This window comes from Psittacula echo, assembly GCF_963264785.1.
Source record: "Psittacula echo genome assembly, chromosome: 8".
Taxonomy (NCBI): domain Eukaryota; kingdom Metazoa; phylum Chordata; class Aves; order Psittaciformes; family Psittacidae; genus Psittacula; species Psittacula echo.
In genome coordinates this window covers 8,571,126-8,591,452 of record NC_137744.1, presented here as the reverse complement: position 1 = coordinate 8,591,452, position 20,327 = coordinate 8,571,126, and positions in this window count along the sequence as shown.

Sequence of the window (20,327 nt, the reverse complement as noted above, 5' to 3'; positions counted from 1 at the left end):
AGGCACATATTTACAGTATGCGTAAATTGATAGTTAATATTTTCTCTTGTTCTAAAAATAACCTTAAAACGGGTATGGCTGCCTCACCAGTTAAAAGAGCTGGAACAACTGACCAAAGTCCTTCCACTAGCCACAAATCAATGCAGCAACCACATTCTTCCTCAGCCACCTGTGATAAGTCCTGGTTTCAGTAGGAATGGGGAAGCAATCTCCTTTCTCTGTTCAGTTTTCAGCCTGCTGAGGTTATGAGTAAAGTAGACCCAGGTGTTAACCTCACGAGGAACTCTTTTTTATCCTAAGTACAAAAAGGCCCAGAAGACCCATTATGGTTATTTTTAGGTATCCTACTCGAAATAATCATAGGGCAATTTTTGTTCACTACCAATTGAGATCATGTCAAAGAGGATATCCTCAGATCCAAGTTTCTCAGGGCAGGGACTGTGCTAATTATTTATTTCTTTTCTATTCAGAGACCTGCAATAGTGCTTACTGGGTGAGAATCTGTCATTTATTGAGTCCAGGGGTGGGAGGTTAATAAGTTTGGGAACTTTACAAATAGGGCTGATCATGATTTACTGGAATTTCAACAACCACATGACTGATGTCACAGGGGAGCCCTTTAAACTCTCAGAGGAGCAGGTCAAGTTTTATCTGAACCCCTTTCTAACTGTCAGAAAATCAGCTTTTAAAGACAGTCTGCTCAGCTGCCTACAAAACTTGCATGAGTTAAGGCCCAGGCAGAATAGACAAAGCCAGGCAACACATTTTTTTAAATCCATAATCCCTTCCAGTGCTTCCCTTCCAGAATATTCCAAATAAGGAAGACTACAGTCTTCAAACAAAATTCGCACAGACCCTCTAGACTCAGGGGACCACTATATGTACGTAAACCCAGCCTTTGCCTGTAAGATGCTGATTGTCTTCACATTCCTCCAGCTTTATTCCATTTCCCTCCTTCTAGCCCTAAGTGTTTTTTCCTGGACCAGCACAGTAATTCCTGTTACTCATGTTCATCTAAATCCCCTCTAACACTTAAGATGGTCTGTGAGACACTGGCTCACAGGCAACTTCTTACCCAAAGCATCAGAAAAAATTGCCAGATATTTTCATATTTTCAAATTCAATTTGTGTTGAGAATTTCTAAGCCAAGAGCAACATTTTATGTGTTATAAATCAGGGAACATAAACTGATAAGGGACACAACTGTCAAATGCAATTCCTAACAACTGTATGAACAGCACCACTGAAGTAAGCTGAGAAGGAAAAGCCAAACAAGAGGGTTTTGTATTAAACCAGCAAAACATACTCAGGCCTGTGAGTAAGACAACAGCTGCGACTACTCTGGCAAGATACACACAAGCAGAATGAAATGATGCAGCTTCATTTTCAAAGTTAAATCAATATAGCAGTTTAATGCAGAAAACAAGAAATATATGGCAATGAACAAGGAAAAGAAATTACAGCAGGGAGATGCTTTGCGAACAACAGATATTTTATTCTGCAGTTATATTTTACTTTTAAGTTTATTCTTACTATGCTATTAAGTCTAAGATCTCATAAACATGTTTAAATTCATCTATTAGCCATACTTCGGGAAGTACAGCATGACTATGGTTTACAAAACCATTAATTACAATTTCTAACTGCAGTTACTGGAATCGCCATCCAGGTACCACTAACGTTACCCAGAATAATCCTCAACCTGTTTATCAGATATCTTTGAACTTCATGGGGTTTTTTGGAGGTCATTTAGCTGCCAGGTCCCCTATGGAGCTGTTTCTTCCACCTATTACAGCTCTTATTCCCCAGGCCATATGGTTGGGTTTGTTTCTTAGCCCTTACTCACTCTCCTCACTATTCACTTGGTTACAAACTTTAACAGAAACTTGCCTTTCAGTAGACGAGGTTCCTTCTTACTGCAGCTCCTTCTCTCCATTTCATTTCACTGGGCTTTATGCTAGTGCATCTCCATTATTTAAATTAGTTACATATGCATCAAGCTTGCATACTAGAGCAGACACATAAATGAGGTAAATGAATCAGGGCTGTGTCTTCCAACAGCTAGTGAACCGCGTGAAAGGTTGGCCTCCTGTTTATCATTTCTCTGCTCCATCCTCAGCCATATGACCTCTTTGTTTTCCCCTCCACAAGCATTGGTGCTGTTCTGATTTCATGAGCTGGTTCAGGGAGCAAATCCCTTTGGGGGAGGGAATAAACATTACCACTGCCTTAGCCCCTCTCAGCAACAGACAGGCTACATCTGCTCAGTTAAGTTGTAAAACAGTTTGAGTATGTAACTTAAGAGGAAGATTTGTTTTGAAGGAGCCATCTGCACAATCTGCATTCTCTTTGCTGGAGAACTGCCAAAAGAGCTCTGGCCTTCAAGCATCAAGGACAAACGTCAGCGCCATCCCCCAAAGGCACAGCACACAACTGGCAATGCTGCGGGAGTTTAACTACAGCTCTTTAAGCTACCCCACACCACCCAAACCTTGGGCTGCTCCGGAGTCTCCAGAGCCTAAAGGATTAGACTGGACAACTCTGGGGCTGTGTGACAGTGACAGGTACTTCCCTGGGCTGCCTGTTATCTCCATGGGCTTGTCTGGTGTGACCCTGCCCAATATACCCTTTGCACAGCACAGATCTCCCTTGACACTTATCTGCACTTGAGCTGGGATAATTTTTCCTGTGGGGCATTTATACAGTTCTGGTCCTTTTGCCTTGGCTAAAAAACTGGAGCAGAAGCTGAAAATACAACTCTCTTTTGTTTGGTAAGCGACAGGGGAATACTCACTTCCCTTTCCTTACCTTACCAAGGTAAAGTAGGACTAAACAAATAGCTCAAGGAATTGAAAACCGCCTTTTCAAGCATGGCTTAAAGCAAACTAAGCCTATAGTGCCACCGAAAGGGGCTGTCCCGCTCTCCCTGCCACCTCCTGCGCTGGCATCAGCTGGCTGCTGCCTGTTCTGTTCACTTTCCATCAGAGAGAGAGGCCAATGTCAGGAGCTGAGAGATGTCAAGTGCACACAACCAAGCAGTGGAGCGGGGTGGGATCGTCCTTTAGGCTGCACAACGCCTCAACCCCACTTTAAACCCCTTAGGAACAACTTCTGCATCCAACAGACAGCATTCCAGTTGTGTAGTATTCCTTAAACATTTCTTCCCGAGCCTCTTACAAATCTCTTCATGTTTAACATCACCTGTATTTCTTACCTTTAAGGCATTTCCACAACATCCACAACATCGCATTCCTCTGCCTTGCCTGTCATCTCAGCTTCTATTTATATGGTCTTTCCTGCATCAATCACCAGCACAGCACCAGAAACTTGACAACTTCGCACCTCACAGCAAAGTTTTGCCCTACAGCCTCTCTCCGAGGCCAAACCGCCGAGTTCGGGGTGCCCTGCGCAAGCCCGGGCAATACCGACCCCTGAAGAGTTAATGGCTCCGGACAGGCGGGCAGCCTGCCCCTGCGCTGCCCGGCGCTGACTGCCCCGTACAACGCCAGAACACCTCCATTTGTCCCCCGGCCCCGCGCGGTCACGGCCGAGGAACCCTCAGTTGCGAGACCCGGGCGAGAGCTGCAGCCTTCAGCCGCTTCCTCAGCGCTCCGCGGCCCCTCAGCGCCGCCGGGCACCCCGCGCCCCTCACGCACCCCGCGCCCCTCACACAACCCGCTCACCTGCCGGCGCCGCGGGCGGGACGCGGCTCGCTGGCCCCCGGGGAGGGGAAGGAGGACGCGAGGGAAGCCCAGAGCCAACTCGGCCTGCGACAGCGGCGAGCGCGCCTCCTTCCACCAAGTTTCCGGGCGGGGAGGAAAGTCGAAACCTACGTGAGAGGAGGAGGCAGCGCAGCCGCCCAGGTGTCGCCCGCCACGGCTCGGCTTGGCTCGGCCCTGCCCTCACCGCGCTCCCCTCCTCCTCCTCCTCGGGCCGCCCACACCGCGGAGCCCGGCTCACGGCCCGCCAGGGGGCGCCGCGGCGGCCCGGGGCACGTTCTCGCCCGAGGCTTCCCGCTCGCCTCAGGGCCCGCCCGAGCCCCGCGGGGTCACCTCAGCGGGCGGCGGGGCCGCGCTCACCCCGGTCCGCGATGTGAGGGGAGGGAGCCGCGGAGGAGAGGAGCTGGGGGCTCCCCTCTGGGAAGGACCCCGCTGGTCAGCCCCAGGTAGCTTGGTCCTGTGAGGGAACAGTGGCTCTTCTCGTTTAGAGACATCTCTGCTCTCTGAGGTGATTCTGCTCACCTCGGGGATGATTCCTGCGCTACCAGTGTCCTTAGACCTCAGCATGACCAAAAAACCCTTGTAAAATAGAACAAAAACCGAAACCTGAGGCTGTTCTGAGTGCAAGGAGCAAACTGTAGTTCACCTGGCTGAGAAAAAAACATAGAATTTGAGGGGAAATTGCCTTTCACATTTACATTCTGGCCCTCTTCCATGCGATAAACAGAAATAGCAACAGTTTGGAAGTATTCAGCTTGTGCTTGAACTGAATTTGTTGGCAAATTGTAAAAGTATAGGGAATTGGGGAGCCCATCGCCATGCCATGCCCTGGTGCTGTGTGGCAATGGGCCACTTCACACTGCTTTGTGCCTGGTAAGAGTCAGAGAAGGGATGGCACTGGAGGCAGCCAAGTGCTAACTTGTGTGCTGTTACAGTGAGCTGTAAACAGGTCCAGCTTCCAGTGCTCCTATTCAGGCAGCTCCCTGTAACACCCATGCTTCAAACCAGCAAACTGTCAAATCACGATGTGTATCATGCCTTTCTTTGTGCCAGATCACATTTGGGTAAACGCAGTGAACTAGAACTGTTTCAGGCCAACAAAAAACCCCCAAACCCCAACAACAGTACTTTCTGGGTTATAGTTTCCTTCTCTTGTTCATCATCCAGCCTTGGAAGTAGAGTCATAGGATAGCTGGGGTTGGAAGGGACCTTCAAAGGTCATCTAGTCCAACCTCCCTAAATACTCTTACTGCAGTCAAGGGAGTCGTGAAGTAGTAAAGAGGAAGATATTTCTGCCAATAAAGAAGAAAAAGAACATTAAACCATCATTTTAGAGAAGGATTCATTAGGAAAGAAACCTTTGTACATTAACGTAGGTGATATGCAGTGCAGGTGGAACTAGCACACACCTGACATTTGATCATTTGGACGTGTCCCATACTTGTTTGATAGGATTTCCTGTGAAGCACCAAGGCTGAGATGGTTGGAAGAATGGATGGCATCACATCCTCAGACCCCTCTGAACTAAAGAATACTTTAGCAATAAAGTGTTTGGCTGGTCTCAGTCTGTGCAATTAAGCTCTTGTTTGGGGAAGGAAGAACAGTCATAGGAACAGCTAGGTTGGAAAAGACCTTGAAGATCATCTAGTCCAACCAGTGACAGGCTGGAACTATGTGATGGCTGGAAGTGAGCTGCCAACTCAGAACACAAGCACTAGATCTTCGTGCAGAGACATCAGGTAGTACCTGTGCTGTCAGCCAACCCCACACCAGAGCCTGTACTCATTAAGCCAGAACTCACAAGCGAAGGCTTAAGCTAAGCTCTGTGGAACTAGAGCACTCTTGAGGGAGAGGTTTAAACCTTAGTGCAGAACCAGTCTCTCTCTTTCGTGCAGCCTGCAGCTCAGTCGGTGAGGACAGGAAATGTGTGGGTGAACTTGGGGTATTAGGAAGACAAACCCCAGGGAAATTTCAAATGGATGCTAATCATTAAAATTAGGAATTCTGTCTAGTTAGCACTCGCTGGAGATTTTTATCATGCACGATGACCTGTTTTCTGAGTGGACAGTGTGCCCATATATAATTAAGATATGGTGAAAGTTTATTGTATAAGTGTGCTGGAATTCTGGTTTGGCTTTGCAATAAAGGAATCCCACTGAGTCATGGTTACTAAATGGACTCATGGAGGATACAGGTCTCTTCTGCAGAGCTAACACAAATGTAAGGAACTGAAATTAATTTCTTTCCTAGTCCAGGCAAAAGCAGCCACATTGTAAATAAGGCTGTGGCTTTATGATATGAAGCCTTTGCTGTATTACTGGTTCTTACCTGCTCCTTGTTCCTGAGCTTGCAACACAGCACACCAACCCTTAGCTGTGTCTGCAGCTCTTTGTGTGGCTGGACTGTGAACCAGGTCAGGATGCTGAGCCATCTGAAAAAATAAACCAGGTGAAAATCTCTATAAGTATATTTTATTTAAAATATCTGACCATATTTAAAATAATGCATACATTCTTTAAGACAGATGGATGAGTTCCCTGATCTAGTTTGTAATTAAGAGGTTATGTGTGGATGATATTCTTCCCTACTAGTACAGAAGCAAGCAGTTAAAAGAGCGAAGTGGCTAAATATGAAGCTGATCCTGGTAAAGAAGGATCCCAAACCACAGCTGAACATTCAGTCTGAAAGCATAAATTGATTGCTTCACTGGATTGTTGTACTAGCAGTTAATGCATTGTGTAAATCTGAATGGCAGCTCATGCTGCTTCAAATGTAAACATTTTGCCTGAAAAACATCCTGGTATTTGGAAGAGAAATAGTTTCTCTGGTAACACTCAAATTATAACTTTGGTTAACCTTGTGCTGAGAATCTTACTCTGCTCAGCTGCTCACTGGCACCTCTTACAACCCCCACAATCTGGTCTTCACTCTATTGATTTTGAAACACCAAAGCTCTGCAGAACTTGAGGACTTCTTATTTTTTAGTACTTCTGAATTACTTGTGTGGCTTTTAGTAACCATGAAGACTCTATAAAAAAATACAGCAACCTCAATTTGAGCTTTTGGTCTTTTCTCTGCTCTAGCTGCTGATAATTCCCCATGTGTGATGGTGTAATTTGTACAGTCACCGCTGTGATGCTATGTGGAGAAAGATTATGGGTCACATACCTGTGCAATGCGTGTATCAGGATTAAAATGCCACTTTCTGACAAACAGAATTAGATATATCAACTAAACCTGATTGCATGTTCACAGAATATTAATCATTGGGGTTTTTTTTCACATGAAGATTTAGAAAGCTTTTTTGGTGAAATCTCAAAAAGAAAATAGGAAATCAATAGGGAAAATAACAGTAGGAAAATTGAATGGGGAAACAAAAATCACATCACACAAAGCTTTGCAGATTAGTTGAATGCCATTAATGTTGCATAAAGCTTGGTCACCATGTGTGTTTCTATTGTCCTCTTGTGGGAAGGTGCAAAGAATACACGAGTGCACAGTATTAATTTGGGACTCAACTTTGATGTTTCATCACAAACCAACCTAAATTCCCAACCCACACACAAGAACGTAAACACAATTAAAAAACAAATCCCACAAACACAGAGAGAGAGTCATCCCAGGAATTCATGATTAAATGGCCTGGAATCTCCCTTTTGTGGAAAGCAGAGCAATGGACATTCGCGTGCATGGAGGCACAGTGGATTATGGTAAATCCAAGGCCTTAAGCACATGGTTTGGATTCATCCTGTCAGGTTCTGCAGCACATTTGTTCCTTTTGCAGTATTTTGATATGTTTGCTGCAAATTATTGTTACATAGGGGTTCATACTGTATATATATATAGGAAGTAGTCAGAGTCCCAGTGTTTGACATCTATAAATGAAAACAGAATATTAAGAAATATAGGACAAAAATCTTGTGCATGTTATTAATAGCTTAAGATGATTTTCTATTATCTTTCCTTGGTGTGTTTTATTAACAGTGGTCAGTTATTAGTGGTGTTGGAGTACTTTATTTGGTGGATCTGTTGAATGTTTTCATTAGAAGTAAACACATTTATTTTCTGCTTATGGCAAAGCTTGTGTTGGCAGATATAAAGAGGGCATCTGGCTTTTCTTAGGAGAGGAATAACCCATCTGGCTTTTTGCACTGGAGCAGATATGATAAAATGAGGAAAAGAAATTAAGGTACATGAAGCAAATCACTTTCCTGATTTGCTGTTGCAAATAGTATCAGTGGCTATTTCATAACTTTTAAATGACGCTGTTGAAATGTTGCAGCTGCATTGTAACCAAAACAGATTTCTTTTTATCACAGTGCTTCTGTTGCAGGATTTTAAATGTGGCTTCAGAAATACAACACCTACCAAGAAAGATATCGTAGCAATAGATAAAATAACATTTCATCAGGCCAATTTTAGATCCCACTGAATTTTCCATTATTATTTTACAGGGTTGGATTTGATCTTTGTGATGCTCAGCCCAAATGCCTTGACTCCCCTCCCACGTTAACTTTTTGAAGAAAGGAGATAAGGTACCATCAAGTTTCTAGCAATTATCTTTATAAAGCAAGTCTGATGTTCAATTTACTTGATAGAACCTAATTGCAACACTGTTCTCTTAGTTAAGACTGATAACAGATAATAAGTAGACTTGATCCAATTCAGGACCATTATCTGTATAATTTTGTGCCTGGGAGGTACTGCTGCTCTCTGATACAGAGTATTAACTAGATAATGTCTTTCTGCAGGTTTAGAATTCGACCTGTAGCCACTTTTGTTCTGTTAACTTTTGAAAAGCAAATGCTGACTTTCTGCTGTCTGTGTTTATGAGCTCTGCTTCTTGGACACTTGGGTGAGAAGAAAATACTGTGTATGTCAGGGGGTATTATCCTGTCCCTAACAGGAAACTCTTCCCCTTAATGTCCCAATTGAGACTGCAACAGCTTACTATGGTCTTCCTGGAGAAGCAGGAGTCACAGGAAGTCTGCAGCACTACTCTTAGTGTACATAAACTCCCTGTCACAAGGGTTTAGTAGGAGCAGCAATGAGTATGTCTGGATTATGGACTATAGAGCATAGTATGCTATTTCTGGAGTACATTCAGTTTTTGTTCATTATTTCAAGGTTACAGACAGAGCACTTTTATTTCTCCAGCATAAGTGTAAAATACTCAGTAGATACAAGCTTGGGCATTTTAACCAACTTTCATTTTGAATTGGTAGGCACTCTTTGCAAAACCACAGGGCCGGTTGCCTTCCAGTCTTGGGACGTGTGCTGCCTGCTTCAGCAAGGTTGCTTCTAGGGCAGAGGCTGTTTGTATTCTGCTTGGCTATACAATGTTCTTTGCTAGGAAGACATCTACATTTGGAAAATTAAACCAGCAATCTTTTTGGTTTATGCCACCACAACAACTTTCAAGTATTTTGTAAGAGCAGTATCTTTCAAAGCATCTATATTTAGTTGTATTTCATCCAGCTATACACATGTAACCTACACCTAGATTGAAGAAAATACTACATCAAGTCCTAGGTGGCAAACAAGCCATCATCAGTGTGACAATGTACTTTGATAGCTGAGCAAAGAATGTTAAAGAAGAAAACTGAAGATCATAAACCTCATAAAGATCATAAAAACTGGCAGGTTACATTCATCAGTTCTCTACCAACAGTTTGCTGCAAGCCATTCAGCACAGCAGGAGTCAAAGCCATTTAAATACATATGGAGAAAATAACTCCATAGGGATTACTGTGTTGTTGCCTGATCTGAACCCGCTGGAATGGAAGATGAGACTCAGTGTCCATCTATGGTATAGATTAGAGCAGCAACCTAAAAGACAGTGAAGAAGCATCTCAACATCAGGATGTTAGAGAGGCAGAATGCACTGAGACACCTTGGAATCTTTTCTCCCTGGAGCTTTTAGTTACTAAAATTGCCCTGGAATACCTTTGATATTTACAATAATCAATTTTTAATAACAGCAATATACACCCAAAGGGGTTGAAAAGAGCAATGTGGGATGGCTGCAAGTCTCATCAAGATATAACATAGATCTGGACCCATACTAGTTAAACATTCTTCAAAACTCTCTTGAGGCAAAGTGACATATTTCTAGTAAGACTGTTCAGTCTACACCAAGAAAAAGACATGTCCTGAGGAAAAACAAGACCCATCCAAAGTAATTGCTGTGTTCTGCAGCTGGAGCTGTGTTTCCAGTAAATAGCTAAATATAAACATTCCAAAGTGAACGGGTGGGAAGCCAAGACTGCCTTGCAGCAAAGATACCCACTAAATGGGATTACCTATTAACAAATTAACCCACAAAAAGTCATTCTGCCACAGCACTGATGAAGAGATCAGGGAAATAAGCAATAGAACTGCTTAAAGGGTGACTATACCATTAAAGTGACTTCTCTGGAAATGCCATTGTGGCATCTGGTATGAGTTACTTCTCACATTCCTAGACCAAGCTTCTCCATATCCAAATCATGAGGTTACATTTGTTTAGCTGACAGTTAGGAACTCTGCAGCCTATCCCAGGGGACCTGCAGCTCTTGTTGTTTCCTTCTGCATGTTGCAATGCCCCTGGAGATGTGAGGAGAGCTTACAGTCAGCACACCCCATTTCAGTACTTGTAGATTACTTCTTTAGGTAAATACTAGAATAGAAATGTAAAGTGTCACAACAATAATACAGCTATGAACATAGAATAAATCTTTCCTGGGAATACTGTGATTTTAAATAGAATTCTGACACAACTTGGAACTGTTAGCAGGCTGGTTTTTGGCAGACACAGGCATTCAGTCCTGAATGTTTTTGTAACATCTCTAGGCTCTTTTCTAGAGACATATAACTCTGAAGAGTTGGCACCTTAAATTCTGGACCAGATGCCTCAGATTTTTGGAGAGTTTTAATGGACCAGTAAATGAGTTTCTTGACCATAGCTATGAATCTTTGCAGTAATTAAAGTCTTCTCTTGTGCTTCACTGTTAAGCTGAATTCAGATACAGGAGATGGTGATAAGTTCAGTTAAACAAAGGTACCTCCATTCAACACAGAACATTCCAATACTAATTCTCTTCCAGCCAGTTCTCTTCCTGAACACTCAAGTCACATTGTCTATAAAACCCAACCTTTTTGTGTTTCTCTACATAAAAATATTTACCTGTATTTATAGGCTGGTCTTGTCAAACAATGTAAGCAGCCCTGAGAGACTGTTCTGACCAGTTTTAGCAGCCTGCCTTGAATTTAAGCTATGCATGACTTAAGAAGGACCTTGTTAAACACATTCCAGTGGTGAGTTAACATAAGAAAACACATGTCTTCCACAGAATGTTAGCAAAAGCATTACTAAGGGGTTTTAAACTACAAAAAATTGGCTTAAGTTACTAAGACTCCGGAGTGTGAACATAGTAAAGGAGTTGTGGGTAAGGCATGACTCCCTCCAGCTCAGGCATCCATACTTGCATGAGCTTCAGAATATTGAAAGTAGAAATAATTTTACCAGAAAAGTGAAAGAATCTGACTTTGATATGAAGCTACTCCATGCCAGTAGATGATACCAGTCCTCCTCTTCTGAATTAGATTTGTTAGTGCATACAGACAGACAAAACTTGCTGCTTGTATTCAAGAAGTACCTTTAATAATATTTTCAATAAAACTCAGGAGACATCAGGTGAAATGGAGCACAGACCTATCATATAATATTCATTTAAGTACATATCTTGCACTCCAATTAAAATGGCTCTTTTGGTCATAGCCATTTTAATATTTTCTTTTGTTTGAAATAGGAAGCCCTGCTCTGAATTCAGAAGAAATGCAATTGCTGCACTGTTGGTCCTTCTCAAAGAAGATATATTTAAGAACCACCTGCTCTGAGAATATAATCTTATATATATCCTTGCGTGTTTTCTGACATAAAGGAAACTGATATTAAATCTATTCAACTCTCATGACCAGAAATCAGCACTCACGTCTAGAACTATTCTTTCTACTTTTTCCCAGAAGATTCAATGGTCAGAGTAATGATCTTTGTATTAAAAACAAACCAATCAAACCATAAATGCTGCATCCCTGCTTGAGCGAGGGACTTCATCAGGGACTGTTGTGATAGGACAAGGGCTAATGGGTTCAAATTTAAACAGGGGAGATTTAGGTTGGCTATAAGAAAGAAATTCTTCCCTGTGAGGATGGTGACGTGCTGGCACAGGGTGCCCAGAGAAGCTGTGGCTGGCCCATCCCTGGCAGTGTTCAAGGCCAGGTTGGGGAGGGCTTTGAGCGACCTGGTCTAGTGGAAGGTGTCCCTGCCATGTCAGGGGACTGGAACTAGATGATCTTATGGTCCTTTCCAACCCAAACCCCATTCTATGTAAATTATTTATCTGTACATTAGGGTTTAGCTAGTTAAGAAGAATTTCTTCAACTGTAGGACTGAAATATATCTCAAAACATGAGCTACGAGAAACAGTATTTTGAGCTGGCTGCTCCACCTCATGGATGCAGCAGTCCCTTCCTGTGGTTGAAGATGCTTTTCTCTCAGTTTTGCAGCTTGCATGGCATCTTTTGATTTCTGGTCTAACCACATTCTTCATATTCCATGGCAGTTCCCCTTTGCTGAGTCCACTTGCAAGCTCGCCTTCTTTACTCATAACACTCAGCCCTTCTTCTTTTCACCTAATCATCAAAAAGCAGTTTGCAGATATTAATTTGCAGATTTGCCTCCTGGCAGTCTCCCAGTTTACAACTCATAGTACAGATTTAGAAACTGAGGCACGCAGAAGTTTAGTCACTACAGCACTACAAAGCAAGTCTGTGTTTAATAGAACTCAAGGGGCTGCTCTTATTTTTACTTACATCAGCTTGTACATTTCTTTATACTTCTGATAATTGTGAAACCTGGTCCAGCAGTTGGCTTGCTTTCTACCAAAAAGAGAACTTCCCAAGTCCTTTCATTTGCTGCGGGGGAGAGGAAGGCTTCTGTGTGGAAGTTCTTTAAGGGTTTGCCAGATAAGGCCCTAAGTCAAACTGAGGCATGCTATATTTATCTCTGATATGACTCTAAGTTGCAGTAGTGATACAGTAGCAGTTAATTTGGTGCTTAGGGCTCAAAACGAGGTAAAAGGCAACTTGGTATTCAGTAATTTTGTATTATTAAGTACTGGTTATGACATTTCAGTTCTTAAAAGTCTACCTCGTAAATACGTCGTAAGGAAACTCCTTTTTTCTAGGAGTTATTGGTGTCCAGATGTTGCTTCTATGTAACTTAGCACAAAGCAATCCAAAGCAGAAACAAAGGTGGAGAGGAGGAATCCAAGTAGTATTGTGGTTTAAATAAGGTAATAATAAGATGAAAAAAGGGACAGCTGTATTAATTATGCTTATTGATGCATGCACAAACCAAAATGCTGATACTAACATGCTTCCCTGCTCTTCTTTCCAGTGCTACTACTTTCCAGTTCTGCTACTCTTAAATTAGAATTTGCCAAATTGTTCAATACAGCAGTACCTCTGCAACAGGTGTGTTCTCTGCCTGACTAAAACAACATTGCAAGTCAGTCTGGGTAGTAAGTTAAGGAGCAGGTTAGATACCTGTCCTTATACGACACCAAGCTAAATTAGAGGAGCCCTTGAGCTCTTACAGTGTGTGGTCAGACTACAACAAATTAAGATGAGATTACTCTAAATACGGCACCTAAAGTCCAAGGTGGTCTTAAAGACATAGAATATGTGATAGTTGAAACATAAACTTCTCTTATTGCTCTCTGGTCTCAAGCTGCCTTTATAATAAAAAAATTGCAGAGCTTAATTTCCCTTTTCCCTGTGGAATGGCTGCCTTTTGGAGTTGTTATTTGCTGAATATCCTGCCTACTCCTAGCTCTTCATCCATCCATGTGGTAGAAGGTAGGGTCTTGTGGAGAATGAGCCCTGCTCAAACACAGCTTTTGTAGTGGTGTCACTGCTTCAGCAAAGAGATTTGTGGGGTTTTTTGTATCAGTTAAGGCATGAAGAGGTAAAACATGCTTTTGTTCTGTTATTTTCCAATCCTGTATTGGTATGAGCATGTACATACTGATAATATTACTTACATTTGGAGTTATATTCCCTTAGGTATAACATTTTACCTGCAAAGGTGTGACAAATATGTTTATGATAGTTTCATCCATCTAGCTGTTTTGTAATAGTTCTGACCTTCTGCTTCTCAGCTTTTGGAAACTACCTATAAATCATTGTCTTCAGCAACAGTTTCAAAGTTTGATTTATGTTCTATTTCTTGCTACATTACTCACAGCTGCTCCTATGAAGTCTTCAATGAGAGGTGAGTGGTGAGCAGCTAGGGACGTTTTTTCATTCACTTTGGTACTTTGCTTACTCCTGAAGGTCCCCTACTGTCCTCCAGCCCTCAAGAGCATTGCAGTGCACCCCAGCACTGGGATGTTCAAAGTATGAGTACCCTCTGCTGGCATGTTTCTGTAGTAGGCTCTGTCTGCTAGCTCTCCAGTGTGGCTGTATCAACGCACAGCACATGACCCACTTACCCTTATCCCCACATATTCATTTTGGGAATTCATTTCAGTAACAAAATTTTGTCTTTATTTAAAGTATTAGCGATTAAAATCTACTTTCTTTCTTCATTTCTCCTCATTAGATATTTATAAAGTATTTTATTGCATTAGTTCAAGGTCTGGTGGTGCCTTACTACATTAGAAAAGATGCCATTCAAAATACCAGCAGTTAGGGGTACTGTTAGGCGTAGATATTCCTTCGGAGGCAGTTTTGTACTTCAGTAAGTTTCAGTATTCGAAATTTACTTAAGTTTTACTATTCTAAATATGCATTTTTTCCATCACAGTGTGACACACACAGGTCATTGTAAGTAATTTCTTCCCCTGCTTGGTCTGTAGATCCTTGACATAAATATTTTCCCCAACAATCAGCATTTAGACTAAACATGTTATCACTTGGTTGTAAGTGCTGATACACTTGATGCACGTTACATGCAATGCTGACAGTCTGCAGGGATCACAGATCTGTGATTCCTCCTTGAGGAGGAATCTGGCAACAGAAATAGAAGGGGCTGAGTGATCATTGTTTTATTTTCTACCGAGGAAGTTAGTAGCCAAAAAGAAATGTTCTTCTGGGGAAAAGACTGGAAGAAAAACTTCTCATGTGCTGGAGGTACTATTTGGCTGGTGGATGCAGGCCCTATTCAGCCCCTCTTAGCTGGAATTCAGAAGGGAGACCGTGGGATCTGAGCCCTTTGGTGACTCGAATACAATGGCAAGATAGCATGGCTGGAAGCAAGGAGTAGCTCCTAGTCAAGATTAGAAATCCCCTGCAGGGCAAGGAAGGAAGCAGAAATGGTGCTGACTGCAGTTTGCCCCATATCTGGTTCTGACCATTCCTTCTCATAAACAGTTCACTACATCTTTATGAAAGAAAAGCCCAAGTTTCCTTTGGCCCTAATTGTCCTGCTGTATTTAACTCCTGCTGTCTATGCATCTCTGGCATATAGGAACCAACTGCCCACTCTGGGGCCTCTCACAGATGTTTTGTAGGCTGCTTTATAACTGGACAGCTGTTGTAGTTCATAGAAACCCACATAAAACCATGACAGTTGCTTTTAAAGCTACTTTAGTGACAATTGCCTGAAGCAAAGCCTGGTATCTCTGGTTTCTGTAAAACATCACACACATCTAGAACAATAAAGCTATCACTGAGCAAGCAACGCAGCAGAGATTCAGATATAACATTTTGGGCTGTACACAAAAGAGTAAATGAATGTATTTATTTTCTGTGTTTCAAATAGTCCTTTAGAGTTCTGAAACAAAAGGAAGGCAGTGCTTGATAGGTACTGGTCCTTTGCAACTCATTCCATAGCTTCACCAGTGCACACACCAGTTGGGTGACAACTGAACTGAAGAGAAAGGCAACAGCTTGATTTTTTTCTCCTGTCCTTGACACCTGGGGAATCTCTGGTAACTAACATGGCCATCCTTAGACGTGACACCTTATGAAACAGCAGTTCTTGAGTACAGCACCCTCCAGAGGGACTTGCGTCATGTCTGTGCTTCTGCTGTGTAGTTTTTTTCTATGAACATGAAACCATTGCTTTGCAGCTTATACTGCAGCCCAAAATTGCATTGTATTCCCAATTCTGATTATAATAACAATTTCAAAATGCTTTGACATCTACTTCTCTGGAGAAATGAGATCTCCTTTCTTTTCCTGATAGCTCTGTCAAACTGAAAAGTAGCTGTGAAATACCTGGTAGTTTACAAATCAGACAGAGCAATGAGAGTTTGCAAGTCTGAAGCTGTGTGATTACTGCAGATAAAGTCTGTTAAATTAAGATATTTGGAGTTTTGTTTCTCTTTCTTGAAAGGAACCTCTACTGTTGGTTTGCTTTGCCTTGCTGCTCTAATTCATACTTACAGCCATGAGGCATAGCTAGCCTCAGCCCCTTTCTTCTTTCAGGAGCGATCTTAGATTCAAACTCTTAGTCATTGAAGTTGCACAGTTTTGACTTTAAGATCATTGGGCTTCTTTACTAGGGTCTTTTGATTTGAAAGATTTGTTTTCAAGAGGTTTTAGATGTACTTTGTAAACTGAGTGGTCAGATCCAGCTGAGATCAAAAGGTTGCCATCAGATTAAGGGAGGTAGGTAAATAACTATTCTGAGACCCCCTCAGAATTCAGAGACACAGGCAAAGCTGTGTCATTAGCAAAGCAGACAGTTGGTAGGATTTCTCTTCTCCAGCCCTAACTATGGCCCCTTTCACACTTGCATGTGGTTATCAAACAGGGGCCTTGTACCACATTATGATGCTAATATCTGACCCAGTATCCTGCTGTCATTTATGTTGGACAATTACAGACTACATGGAGTATGTTCATGTGAAGTACAGAAAATAGACATGTGAAATGTCTGTGAAGACATTGGTCCAGTAATGCCTTTGTTACTGGTTTGTCAGGAGAGGGTAGGAAGAAAATTTGGTGCATCTTGGCTTGACACTTTTTAAAACCTTCTTTCATCTCCTTCGTCCTTCCCATCCTCCCAAAGACAGCCCTCACTTCAAAGTGCCTGACTGCAAAGATTTGCAAACTTGAAATACAATTCCATGACTTTCTCATTTCCATCTCCAAAAATCTCATCCAGGTCACCTAAACTGTTTCCTCAGCATCTGCAGCCACCCTTAAAGTAAATGAATACGGCAGCTGCTCAGCACATGTAGAGCTTTGGATCAACCTGCTCTTCTCTGTTCTTGTGCACAATGCAGTGTCAACACTACATCAATATTTATCATTCATTTCCAGCTATCAAAAGGCAGTTCCAGTATTTGCCCAGCTTTTTAAAGTGATTGGAAACCTTTCAATGCTATGTATTAAATAGCTTATTTTGCTGCTGTTAATTGAAATATGGGTAACTGCTCTGGATATTGTTCAAGAGCCTCTCATGATCACCTTTATATTCAACTGAGGCTTCAGCTGGGAGACAGAAAGCGTGTGTGTCTGGGAGAGGGTGGGGTGGAATATTCATGCCGTTGAAAAGACTCATGTTGTTACTTAACAACTACATTAACCTCATGTCACAAGTCATGACCTTGTGCTGACCCTGGCTAGAAAAGCAGCACGGCTCTGAAGTACAAAACATGAAAGTGGGAGAAGTAAGTAGCAGAGGAGGAGAAAAGATCAGCTCTTCAAGGAAGAGGCTTCCAAACCCATTCAGACAAAATGCCAGACAATAGCAGCACAGGGGCTGTGCATAGGCCATCTCCACCCAGCCACTCACTCACTGGTGAAGCATTTTCATGGTGAGCCTTTCATAGCCAGCTGCAAACTGACATGACCTTTAAACCGTGAGGTTCCTTTTAATGCAAGGCACCCTGATAGAGCAAAGGGAAGGAGCCTGAGTGCATACAGACTGGAGCCTTTAGATCTCTTGTTTCTATCCTTTGCCTTCTAGTAGAGCCCTGTTTGCACAAGTGCTGCATTCAGAGATGAGCCTGGCAGCTCATCCCACCTGATTTTCTGAAGGGAAAATCACAAACCAAAGATCCTTTCTCCTTGGCTTTTTGGAGTCATTTTGGTAGCAGTGATGGGATTTACAACGCCCCCTCTGCAGTGTCAATACTGGGAAATGGACAAAGTGACCCCAATTTTAAGTAAGAAAGCAGGAAGTGGGATCTGATTGGAGAGCAGAGCAAGGGCGGGAGGGTAACAGGAGTTTGTTTTGCACAGCAAGAACTGGGGCAAAGTTGTGTGGGACCTGTACAAAGGTACTAGCAAGGCAGGCTGGTGAGGGGCTCTGAGGGGAAATATCAACTCCCAGAAGCTCAAGCACAAGTGTTTTTCCCCAACCCGTGTTTTCTAACAAAGTAGCAACAAAAGTGGTGACACCACAGGATTGACAGGGCTGGCTTCAGTGAGCCTGTGGAGGAATTACTCACATGCTTTGCTGACCACATATTTTGGTCAGCAGGCACCTCACTGCTCGAGGAACTGCTAATCCATCTGATCAGTGGCTCATTTACTCTTGTTTGCCATCTCCAGCAGACACCAGGACAGGGTGTTTCAGAGGAATTGCCATAAAGAGCCTTTCTAAAATAGCCTACTTCAAAAAGAGGCCCTTGGTGCAAGCAGAGATTGGCTTCTGTTCTGAAGCTTGGGGTTTATGAAAATTGGTGTTTCTCTTTGATTTTCCAGTAGTAAATAATTATAGGTTTGACATCCTCAGGCTTTAAAGTATCATGAGTCAGTCACCCAAGTATGAGATGGTTCATAAAATTCTCACTAACCTAAAAATAATAAACACTGGGTTATTTTTGCTTTCTTCCTGGATTTACATCCTTTAGGGTTACAGGTTTTGGGGTTACTTCTTTGACTGTTGAACATCTACTCCTTATTCAGAAGGCTGAGGACTGTGCACAGCAAATCCCAGGAGTGGAGTCATTCAGAGAAGCTGGACAACTCTCAAGAACTGCAATGAAGTACAGTAGGTCTGCCATGAAATCCTACCTAGTAACCTTGTGCCAGGCCAGGAAGTTCCCAAATGTATCTGGTCCTATACTCTCAAAGGGGCTGTATCTTGTGTTTGATCTGCAGGGGCCAACACCAAATAGACCTTCCCGTTTGACAACAGCCAGGCCCGGCCAGCTGTGCCCCGGACCCCTCCTACTTCCCTCCTCGGATCCTGCTTTCAGCTCAAGGCTGCTGGCCCAGTGCTCTGTTTACATGTTTCCAAATTCAAGGAGGAAAAGTGAATATCAAACAGACCTGCGCTCTTTTGAAGTGGCTAAAGGATGCTATCAGGTCTGGGGAGGAGCTGTTGTGCCTTTGAGGCTTGTTTGTCTTTCCCTGGTCCTTCTGTGCAGGCCTTTAACCAGCCATTCGAATCTTCAAAGCCGCCCTAAACCCAACAGTGCAGCTTCTTTAGAGCTGGCACCATTACCAGGACTAGGATGTTTTGTGTTGAACCACTTTTCTGTGCGGTTTTCAGACGTGGAAGTTTCTTTATTCTTTTGAAATAAATAATTGGACTGAAATTAGTTACTGTCCAACAGGAAGAACACAAGGGAATTAGTTTGTTTTTCAAGCAGGAGGTTTCGTCCCCCAGCAGTGAGCTTCCTTCTTTTATGCCAGCTGCAATGATTGCCATTTGGAGAGCTTTTAGCAAACTTACACATTAGTAAGTGATGGATTTATGTTGCATCCTACTCCTTTTCTCAGCTTTACCACTTTAACAAACCAAAATGTTGCTGCGGCTTTAGGGCTTCAGGCTCAAATTATTGTCAGCGTCTGTCCTCTACTGGTAAACGGTTGAAATTGCCACTTGGACGCTAAATGGTGTGGAAAGGCGAAACTAAAGCACTCGGGAGGTTTTATGGCTTATTTTAGGACCATCCCACTTTGCTAAATCTCTTAATGTGAATAATCTTTTATATTGTAAATGAAAGATGTGATTTTGCTAATGAGAAATTAGGGAGGAAAATCAAATGTTGAAACTCCAAATTCTTGATGTAGTTACAGTTTTGAATATCAATATTAGAAAACAACAACAACAACAAAATATTTTCAATTCATTGCTAAGAGCTTTTTTTTAATCCAGGATCTTATTAGTCGAGTCTTCTTATAGGTTTTTCAAGAACTGGACTAAACGCAGCTCAGACATAGAATCATTGAAGCATTTAGGTTGGAAAAGACCCTTAAGATCGAGTCCAACCAAAGCACTGCCAAGGCCACCACTAAACTATGCCCCTAAGTGCCACAGCTACTGTCTCTTTAATACCTTGAGGCATGGTGATTCCACCACTTCCCTGGACAGCCCATTCCAATGCATACAACACAAAGCTGTGCTCTGGCTAAATGCAACCAGCAAAAGGTGGAAAAAGAAAAAAGAAAGAAAAAGCCATTCTGGCCATTTTTCTAAGTTTCATTTTTCCCCATTTGATTTTCATTTAAACATTATCAGCAGTATCAATTCTGCTTAGAGGAATTGTCTTGGGTATTTCTGTGTTCTAGACAGCTGCACAGAAAAAGTGCTATTTTTGTTTGTAGGTCACTTAGTTATGCCCTAAATGGAAAGTAGAAGAGATTTTGCATTCTTTAGTA